Genomic DNA, 9,416 nt, shown 5'->3' with positions numbered 1-9,416 from the left:
AAGAAATGCTTTCAACTCACACGATAGCAAAGGACTATATTAATTTCTTTCTTTATTTTTAAGATTTTATGTATTTATTTGTCAGAAAGAGAGAGAGAGCTCACAAGCAGAGGAAGCAGCAAGCAGAGGGACAAGCAGGCTCCCCACTGAGCAAGGAACATGTTGCGGGACTCGATCCCAGGACTCTGGGCTGAAGGCAGATGCTTAACCAACTGAGCCACCCAGACATCAGCAAAAGATTAATTTTTTAACACATAAAGAATTCCTATAAAACTTTTAAAATCTCAGTTACTTAAGAGAAATGTGGCCCCAGTTCAGCAAAATAGTTAACAGAAATAGAATCACAAAAGACTTTTGAATTTAAGGATCACTCATAATAGGAAAATGTAATCAAATGACAGTGAGACACCGTTTTTCAATGATGAGACTGTCAAGCCTGATAGTGTATTTTGTTGGGGAAGAGGGAGTTCACAGAACTCTCTTCACTATTTGTGGGAATTGTTAATAGAAACTCAATGGGTAGAGATTTGGCAACTGCTTAGTATACTGTTTAGGTGCCCATTCTTTTTTTCTTTAATTGTCAAGGTGCTATTTTTTTTTTCAAATGAGATGTAACTGATATAACATTATATTAGTTTCAGGTGTACAATGTAATGATTTAGTATTTGTATATATTCCAAAATGGGACCACAATAAGTCCAGTTAACATCCATTACCATACATCGTTACAAATTTTTTTCTTGTGATAAGAACTTTTGAGATAGGCTCTCCTAGCTACTTTCAAGTATGTAACATAGTACTCTTAACTATAGTCACCAGGTGGACATGCTAAACATCAGCACTTTTTACAATCAGGAATTTATTCTACTGAAGTAATAACCTATATGCACAAGATATTCATACAAGGAGAATAATTGTAAAATTGTTTGTATGATATCAATTTTTTTAAAAGCCAGGTCATCAGTAAGGAACTTGTTAAAGAGTTACACAGATGTAAAAGAAGAAAATGAAATACAATGTAGCTATTAAAAAGAATTTAATTAACCCTATGGGTACTGACATCCAACAAATGCCAAGATAAAATGTCAGGTGAAGAAGAACAAAATTCAGAATATTGTATGCCTAAAAATAAGTCTTATTAGTATATATAACAACAGTTTAAGAGAAATTATACCTCTAAAAGAAAAACTAGATTATTTAAAAAGTGCAATCAGAAAACAAAAAGTGTTCTCAGTAATCAAATGATTGCAAAAATAGAAAATTAAATTGCATTCTGAATAATAAGCACACAGATAAAGACAAAGTTGGTCTTCTGGCAAATAAACTTATGGTAATGTCTCAAAACATAGAGTAAAACGAAAAATTTAATTGCAAGTTAAGGTACTATAGGGCAGGTGTAGCAGCTCTAACATTTATACAAAAGAGGTTTAAAAGGGAAAACTGGCCGGGGGTAGGGAGAGATAATAGCAAATTATCAAGGAAATATTAGAAGAAAATGTTCTGGAGCTAAAGAAAGAAGGCATTCTTCTAATTTTGAAAGATCCCAACCAAATCCCGATAGAGATTAATGCAAAAAGCTCACATTGAGAGAAATCTTAGTGACATTACTGAATTCCAAACAGTAACAGAAAATCCTGAAACTTCCTTGAAAGCAAAAAAGAGATTACCTTAAAAGAAGAAAAATCAATCTGATCCAGACTTCTCATATGCAACAGCGGATTCTAGAAGACAAAGGAGAAATGCCTTCAAAGTTCTGAGGGAAATGGTTTGAATCCAGAATTCCTTGCCAATCTGAATGATCAGCCAATTGTGAGAGTGAAGAAATAAAGACATTTCAGGGATTCAAGAATTCATAAAGTTTAAATTCCATTCACATATATTTTCTGAAACAAAAACGCTCAGGGATGGGGGCACCTGGGTGGCTTAGTCAGTTAAGCCTCTGCCCTTAGCTCAGGTCATGATCCCAGAGTCCCGGGATCGAGTCCCACATTGGCCTCCCTGCTCCGAGGGGAGCCTGATTCTCCCTCTGCCTCTGCTGCTCCCTGTGCTTGTGCCCTCTCAATCTTTCTGTCTAATTAATTAATTAATTAATTAAAATAAAATCAATCTTTAAAAAATGCTTGGGGATATATTCCAGAATACCCAAAAGGCAGCACAGGAAAGAGAGACACACGGACCCCCTCCTGAAGTCACTGCTGTCTAGCCATCCCAGAACCTAACCAGCCACCCAAAACCAGGAGCATTAGGACTTCCACGAAGAAGGTTTTGGAGGAAAACAAGAGGGATTCCGTTCAACCAACAGCATGACTAGGAGGATACTTTAAAGATCATCAAATGTGAAAAGAATCTATTAGGATACTAGGAAAAATGAAAGGCTGCCCAAGAAAAACATGGTCCTGTCTTCAAAAGCAAATTAGAATGAGGCATGGTTATGAGCTGAAAGGGAGGTAAGTAAAATAAAGCATTTGGCTTTTACTTTCTGAGCCCTCTTTTTCAATGATGATTTAATATAATGATATATCATACATAATGATATATATATATATAATCCCTCATCATATATTTATATATATATATATATGTATATAATCTTTGAGGGGGGAAGTGCAGTACTGGTTGGCTATGAACACTATTTCCATGTTCATGATATTTTGAATGATATATATTTATTTTGGGAATAGGATAAGTGCCAAGAGAACTAAATAACATTTGAGAATGAAAACAACCATTACAAACTTTGACCGTGTCAAAGGCACAGGGGAGAGATAAGAATGTTAATTTCTTCTCCCTACATGTGGGCAGTAGATAAGGTATAAAGTTAAGAAGTTTAAAAAAAGAGGTTTTATTATGTTGTTAATAAAGGTAGCAATTTTAGAAACTGATTCTCAATATGTTAAGTTCGAACAATTTAAAGGCGATAAGCATGTTATTTAGTGATGCCGTGATAACCATCAGAAATGCTAAAGGCAAGAAAGGTTACATGTGTCTAACCCAGGGAGGGGATTGTATGTTTGGAGTGAAGGGGGACAACTTACTTTTTTATTTGAGAGAGAGAGAGTATGCATGCATGAATGGGGATGGGGCAGAGGGAGAGGGAGAGAGACTCTCAAGCGGACCATGCTGAGTGTGGAACCTGAAGCAGGGCTGAATCTCACAACCCTGGGATCATGACCTGAACTGAAATCAAGAGTCAGATGCTTCACTGACTGAGCCACCCAGGCACCCTGGGATTATTACTTTCTATAGGAAGCTCTACTGTACAATTTTAGATTATGTAACTGTGCATGTTTGCTTTTATAATAAGATAAAATAAGGCTACATAGATTATTAAACCAATGATCAGGGAATGAAAATATATCAGTGATCAATTACAGCCATCTCAGTTAAAAAAAAAAAAAAAGAAAGAAATCTCCTAATGTGGTCTGAAGAGAACTGAAGTGGAAAATCTGTATCCTAGTCCTGGCTTTGCCATGAACCCACTTGCCTAGCCATTTCCTCTCTGGGACCTGAGGTTCCTTCTTGGTACAAAGGCAGCTTGAACCTGACAATCTCTAGGTTCTTTTCAGCTCTCACTTTCTAATATTCTAATTCGAAATTCGTATATCTCACATTTGATAAAATCACTATGTTGGCAGGTTAAGTCTCCCACAGATACTTGCATTTTTGTGCTAAGAGGGCATTTGTCTTCGGCTGGTCTTTCACGGTTCCACACGGGGTAAGGCGGAACCCCGGGCTGGAAGGCAGGCACTTCCAGTGGGTAGGATCATGGGCTTCGGGCAACATGGAAAAGAGAGAGCTCTCGTGGAAGGTACTGAGCTCCGTCTTTATGGACAGGGTTATCAGTGCAACCGCATGGGACCTGCAGGAAAGTACTTAGGATTCATTTTTTCTCTGAAGTCGCCAGAAGTATGAAGGAGTTTTCAGGGAGTAGATCCCAGAACTGAGTTCCTGAAGGGGAGAAGTTGGGTGGGAGGGTGACTTTGCAACAACATCCTGTATAGGGAAAGGACTGATTCTAAAGGAGGAAAAGTAAGGAGAGAGCAAATGTCACCTGCTCACTTACCCTCGAGGTCAACTGGACCCAGCTGCTGGGGGCAGGGGTTGGTAGTGACAGAGCTGTCCTCTCCAGGGGCACTGAGAGGAACCGAGGCGTGGCCATGCCATGATACTGGGATTTATAGTAAGAAATGTATATTTGGTCTTCATCCCCATTCCTGGCACAGAGCTCCTAAAACTCTTGGAATCTCCTGTGATGAGGTTGATAAAGGTGTCTTTTGTCATGCTAATGAGGCGACTTTTGAAAACCCCTAGGATGTCACCAGCCTCTGATTAGAGAGTTAGAACTTTCAGTCCCATCCCCTGTGCCTTGTGCCTCCTTGAGAGCAGAGAGGGTCTGAAGGTTGACTCATTCACCACTGGCCAATGTTTTAGTCAATCACATCTAAGTAATGAAGTCTCCAGAGAAACCTGAAAGGGTGGGGTTTGGAGAGCTTCTGGGCTGGGGAGCACATGGGGATCTGGGGGAGCGTGGAGGCATGGAAGCTCCCCGCTGTTTCCCCATACCCCACCCTCCCGGCCCGCGGTTCCTAGAGACATGTCCTTTCGTCATAAACTGGCAATGTAGTAAGTAAAATGTTTCTCTGAGTTTTGTGAGCTGCTCTAGCAAGTTAGTCCTACCCAAGGAGGGGGTCCTTGGAACCTCTGTTGTTCAGAAGCACTGGTGACAACCTGGATTTACGAGTAAAGTCTGAATTTCGGGGAGGTGGGGTGGGGACAGCCTCGCAGAACTGAGCCCCTACCCATGGAATCTGGCACCATCTCCAGGCAGGTCCTGTCTGAGTTGAGTGTAACTGTAGGCTACCCAGCTGGCATCAGGGAAGGGCTTGATGTGGGGGGAAGCATCCACCTATGGTAATCGGGTGCAGGATGTGAGGTGGGCTCAGATCCGTGTGCTGGAACTACCACAAGAAGGTACCTCAAACTGGAGGGTTTAACAATGGAAATGGATTGTCTCTGACTTCTGGAGGCTGGAAGCCGGAGATCAAGACTCAGGTCAGCAGGGTTGCTGCCTCTGAGGTTGTGAGCAGGAGTCTACTCCAGGCTTCTCTCCGGGCTTCTGGTGTTTTTGCTGGCCATGGCTGTGATTCCTTAGCTTCTAGAAACAATGTCCCAATCTCTGCCTTCATGTTCTTGTGCTGTCCTCCCTGTGCACAAGTCTGTCTGTGTCTTAATTTCTCCTTTCCAGAAGGACACCAGTCATTGGACCGGGACCCACCCTACTCTCCTGTGACCTCGTCTTAACTAATTACATCCGCCGTCACCCTCGTTCTGCATAAGGACACCTTCTGAGGTCCTGGCAGTTAGGACGTCAACATATGATTTTTGAAAGGACATAATTCAGGTCAGAACAACTCACAATTAAGGCGGAGGCGAGAGCGCTGTCGATCCTACAACACAGGAGCTTTTCAAAAAAAGAGCATTAGGACCAGTCAGGAAGCATGGCTTTTCCTCTTCATTACCTGTGACGTAGGCGATGGTAAGAGGCAGGTCACTTAAGGGCAGGAATGGCAGCACAGCATAGCCCGAGGGGCTGGTGGGTGTAGCACAAAGCCAGGGGAGCCACTGCAACAGCTGGAGGAGAACGCGCACCTCTCCCCCTTATCCGCCGCGGCTGCGTCCCAAGACTGACAGTACCGAGTCCTACACATACTGTTTTTCCCCATATATACAGACCTATGATAAAGTTTAACTTACAAATTAGGCACTGTAAGAGATTAGCAACAATACCTAAGAGTAAAATAGAACAATTACAGCAATATATTGTAATAAAAGTTATGATAATGTGGTGTTTCACCCTCACAGTGTCTTATTGTACGGCACTCACCCTTCTTGGGATGATGCAAGATGATAGAATGGCTGCGGGATGAGATGGGGGGAGGGGAAGGTCTCAGGCACCGTGACGCGGCGTTAGGCTACCACCAACCTCCGGATGGTACATCAGAAGGAGGATTGCCTCCTTTCTGACAGCGATTGACGGCAGGTCACGGAAACCAAGGCAAGCAGGACGCGGAGAAGAGGGACTATTGTGCTGTCAGAACTCATCCGTCAGCACGGGTGGGGCCGACTCTCCCTTCCAGGCTCCTTACTGTAATTGCGCTGTCAAAGCAAAATAAAACAAAACTTCCTAAATTACATGGATTTTTCTCACTCGGGATTCTGGGGGCTGATGGGGGGACGGAGATTCCTGCCTCAGGCTATGGATCTGGTTCACACCTGCTCCAAGGGCTCTCGGTTCTGGGACCAACTGTTACCCAGGCCATGCTTTCCTCACGGTTGGGGTGCACCGCAGGAACACGAGTGGCCAGACCACACCACACAGGCAGGTTCAAGCCCCTGCTCAGATCGCATCAGTTAACACCATGTTGTCATAGCTAGTCCCATTGTCAAAGCCCGTATCAGTGGGGCAGGCAGGTATAATACAGCACTTGCTCCACTGCAGGCCACTGCCAAGTCTTCCAGCAAAGGGAGTGGGTGTGTCGTCTCTTTCAGAAACACAGTGAAGAGGCAAAAACAATATCCAATCTATAACACTTCGGCTTTTATTTCTTTTTTATTAATGACACAATGAACCCAGGCTCATGGGTCAACCTTTTGAAAATACAGAAAAGAAAGAAGCAAAAATAAAACCACGGCTGCTCCCATCTTGGCACATTTTTAGTTCCACTCTTTGTTAATAGTGGCCCTCCTAAACCATCTGTGCTCCCGCTCCCCCAGCCCTGCAGTCCTCAGCTTAGGCCTGGAAGCCAGGGTGTACTTACTAGACTCACAGAGGGGAGCGCTCCCGTGCTTTAGAGTTGGGAGTGAAAACGATTTAACTCCCTGGAATGCCAGAACCAGCGACATGAAACTCAGTAAGAAGACATAAAATATCCTACATTTAGGTGAGGGGGAAAAAAAAAAGAAAGAAAGAAACTGTACAAGATGGAGAGATGAAAACTTGATAAGACTTCCTGTGCGAAAGATCTGGGTGTTCCAATTTGTCATAAATACAACAGCAGCCAATCACAAAGCTGCCTTAAAAGATGTATCCAGGCTAAGAGTGGATCGTGCATGCGTTATATCTGTACCTCTGTGTGTGTGCGTGTGCGTGATTCTAAATGCAGAACACACTTTTTGAAACCTGTGTAAGACTGCTAACAGCGCTTATCACAAGGTGGAGGAGGGCTACGGGGGAGGGAGTACTTTACTTTCCATTTTACAGCCGTTTGCGTGGATGATTTTTTTTTTTTTACCATGACTATATTATTTCTGCATTGTAAACATCATTTAAATTGAAAGAAAATCTAAGAGAGGCAATAGAAATACTACTGGGGCTGGCCAAAGCTGGGCTCAGTTTCAGAGGAGCTCTTTCCTATTATTTTTACCACAATAACACAATGTGGCAGCATTAGAGAGTACTCGCTACATCTCCTTAAAGCTGCAGTCATGGCTTACACCCAGTTCTGTAATTGTGGCTTTATCATTTGACTTTAGCAGGGGCCAGGCACAGAAGCTCTGAAATGGCCTGGGCTCCGGCTGTGTGACCATGGGCAAGTTACTCACCCTCTCTGGGCCTTTTTTGCTACTTTAAAAATGGGAATAACCATGTTATCTACCTTGTGGGGTGATTGTGATAATTCAAGGAGGTAATCACTAATATGCTTTAAATAGAGCCTGGGGTACAGTCAGTACTCTCTTTCAGTGTTAGTTCAGGTTTCTAGTAGTTTCTATGCATGATGCACAATATCTCATAGCCTTAATATGTTGCAATTAATAAATCATCCATTGTTTGGTATAGCATATAAGCAGGGGCTCGTGTTGCTATGAAGATGCCATTGACCAGTAATTCTCAAACTTAATGTGTGTATAAGTCATGTCGGGAGCCTGTGAAAATGCAGTTCCAAACTCTGTGATGGGACCTGAGATTCTGCCTTTCTAGCAAGCTCTCAGGGGATGCTAATATTGTTGGTCTGCAGGCTGCACTTTGAGCATCAAAGAAACCTGAGGGCTTGTTTGCTAGTGCTAACACTCACCATTGAAAGAGAATGCTGACAACACCTTGGGCTGTATTCAAAGCATTAGTGATTACCTCCTAGAATCACCATCACCTTAAAGGTAGCTAACACTGTTATTCCCATTTTAAAAGTGATTTAAAAGTCCCAGAGAGGGTGAGTAACTTGCCCGTGATCACACAGCCAGAGTCCAAGCAGTTTAATTCCAGAGCCTCCGTGCCTCACTGCTATACACATCCAGCGAGAACAGGAAGATAAAGAGTCTAGAAACAGTTATTGTAGAAACAAAGGGTGACTTGCCCAGATAATATGGATACTGGGACTCGTGAGTGCCTTCAAAGACTTGGAAGACTCTCACACAAAGAGAGGCCTGATTTTTGGAGCTGCAGAATTCCCACTAACAGGTAGGAAGCGCAGGGAGGAAATGTTTCCATCAATACAAGGAAGGACTTTCTCACAGTCCCCTTTATGGCCACAGCTCAGGGGTCTGTGCACTAACATCATTGGCTCGGCCAGTTACCACAGCAACAAAGCTGACACCCTTCAGCAAAGCAAGGCGGGGTGCAGGGATGTACGTCCCCAGAGCAGTGGCAGCCTGAGGGCACCTTCCAAGAGAGCACATCAGAACAACCCTTCTGGGTGTCGTCAAGGAGGAGCCCCGGAGTCCCCACCGTGCACTTCACGCCCCTCTGCGGTCTCACTGGGCCTTCTATTGCCCCGAGCAAGTGTCGGAGACCTTGTCTTGCGGCTGGATCCTTCTGTCCCTGAGTTCTTCCCGGGTCAGACTCCTCAGGGCTGCCTGCAGCCTGCTGCTTTCTAATTCATTTCCTGGTTTCCGGTCCCAGTGAACTTGCAGCCTGCAGACTGCCAAGGCAGCAGACTTCAGTGACAGATTTTTGCTCCCCACGTGGCCAGGAAGGATCTGGGCATGTCCTTCAGTGGGATGTAGACATCTCATCCTCCTGCTGGCAGGAGTCAGTGGCACCTAACTTCTGTCCCGAAGTGGCAGGCGTGGTTCTCCCCACACCGGGCAGGAGCAGCTGTGCATTTGTGTGGAAGGAAGAGCACAGCTTCCTGTCCCCTGTCTGCTTGGAAGCTGAATATCATTAAGGTCCTTAGGCGGCTTTTGAAGAACCAGGGAAGGAGGGGAAGCGTGCCGGGAGTGAGTTGGGGGCCTTCAAGGACAGCATACTGTCTGAATGGAGCAGTGCCCACAAAGCCAGTGGGAGAAGATCTGTTCGAGTCTCATAGAGTCTGGCCTGAGCGGAGGAGGGTTGTCACAGGAGAGACCCTCTCAGTAATCCCCTACAGCAGGACCACTTTTGTCCTGAGAGACAGCTCTCTCTCCAGTTCCAGAACAATCTC

This window comes from Meles meles, chromosome 4 (genome assembly GCF_922984935.1).
Source record: "Meles meles chromosome 4, mMelMel3.1 paternal haplotype, whole genome shotgun sequence".
NCBI lineage: Eukaryota > Metazoa > Chordata > Mammalia > Carnivora > Mustelidae > Meles > Meles meles.
This window is presented reverse-complemented; position numbering follows the sequence as displayed.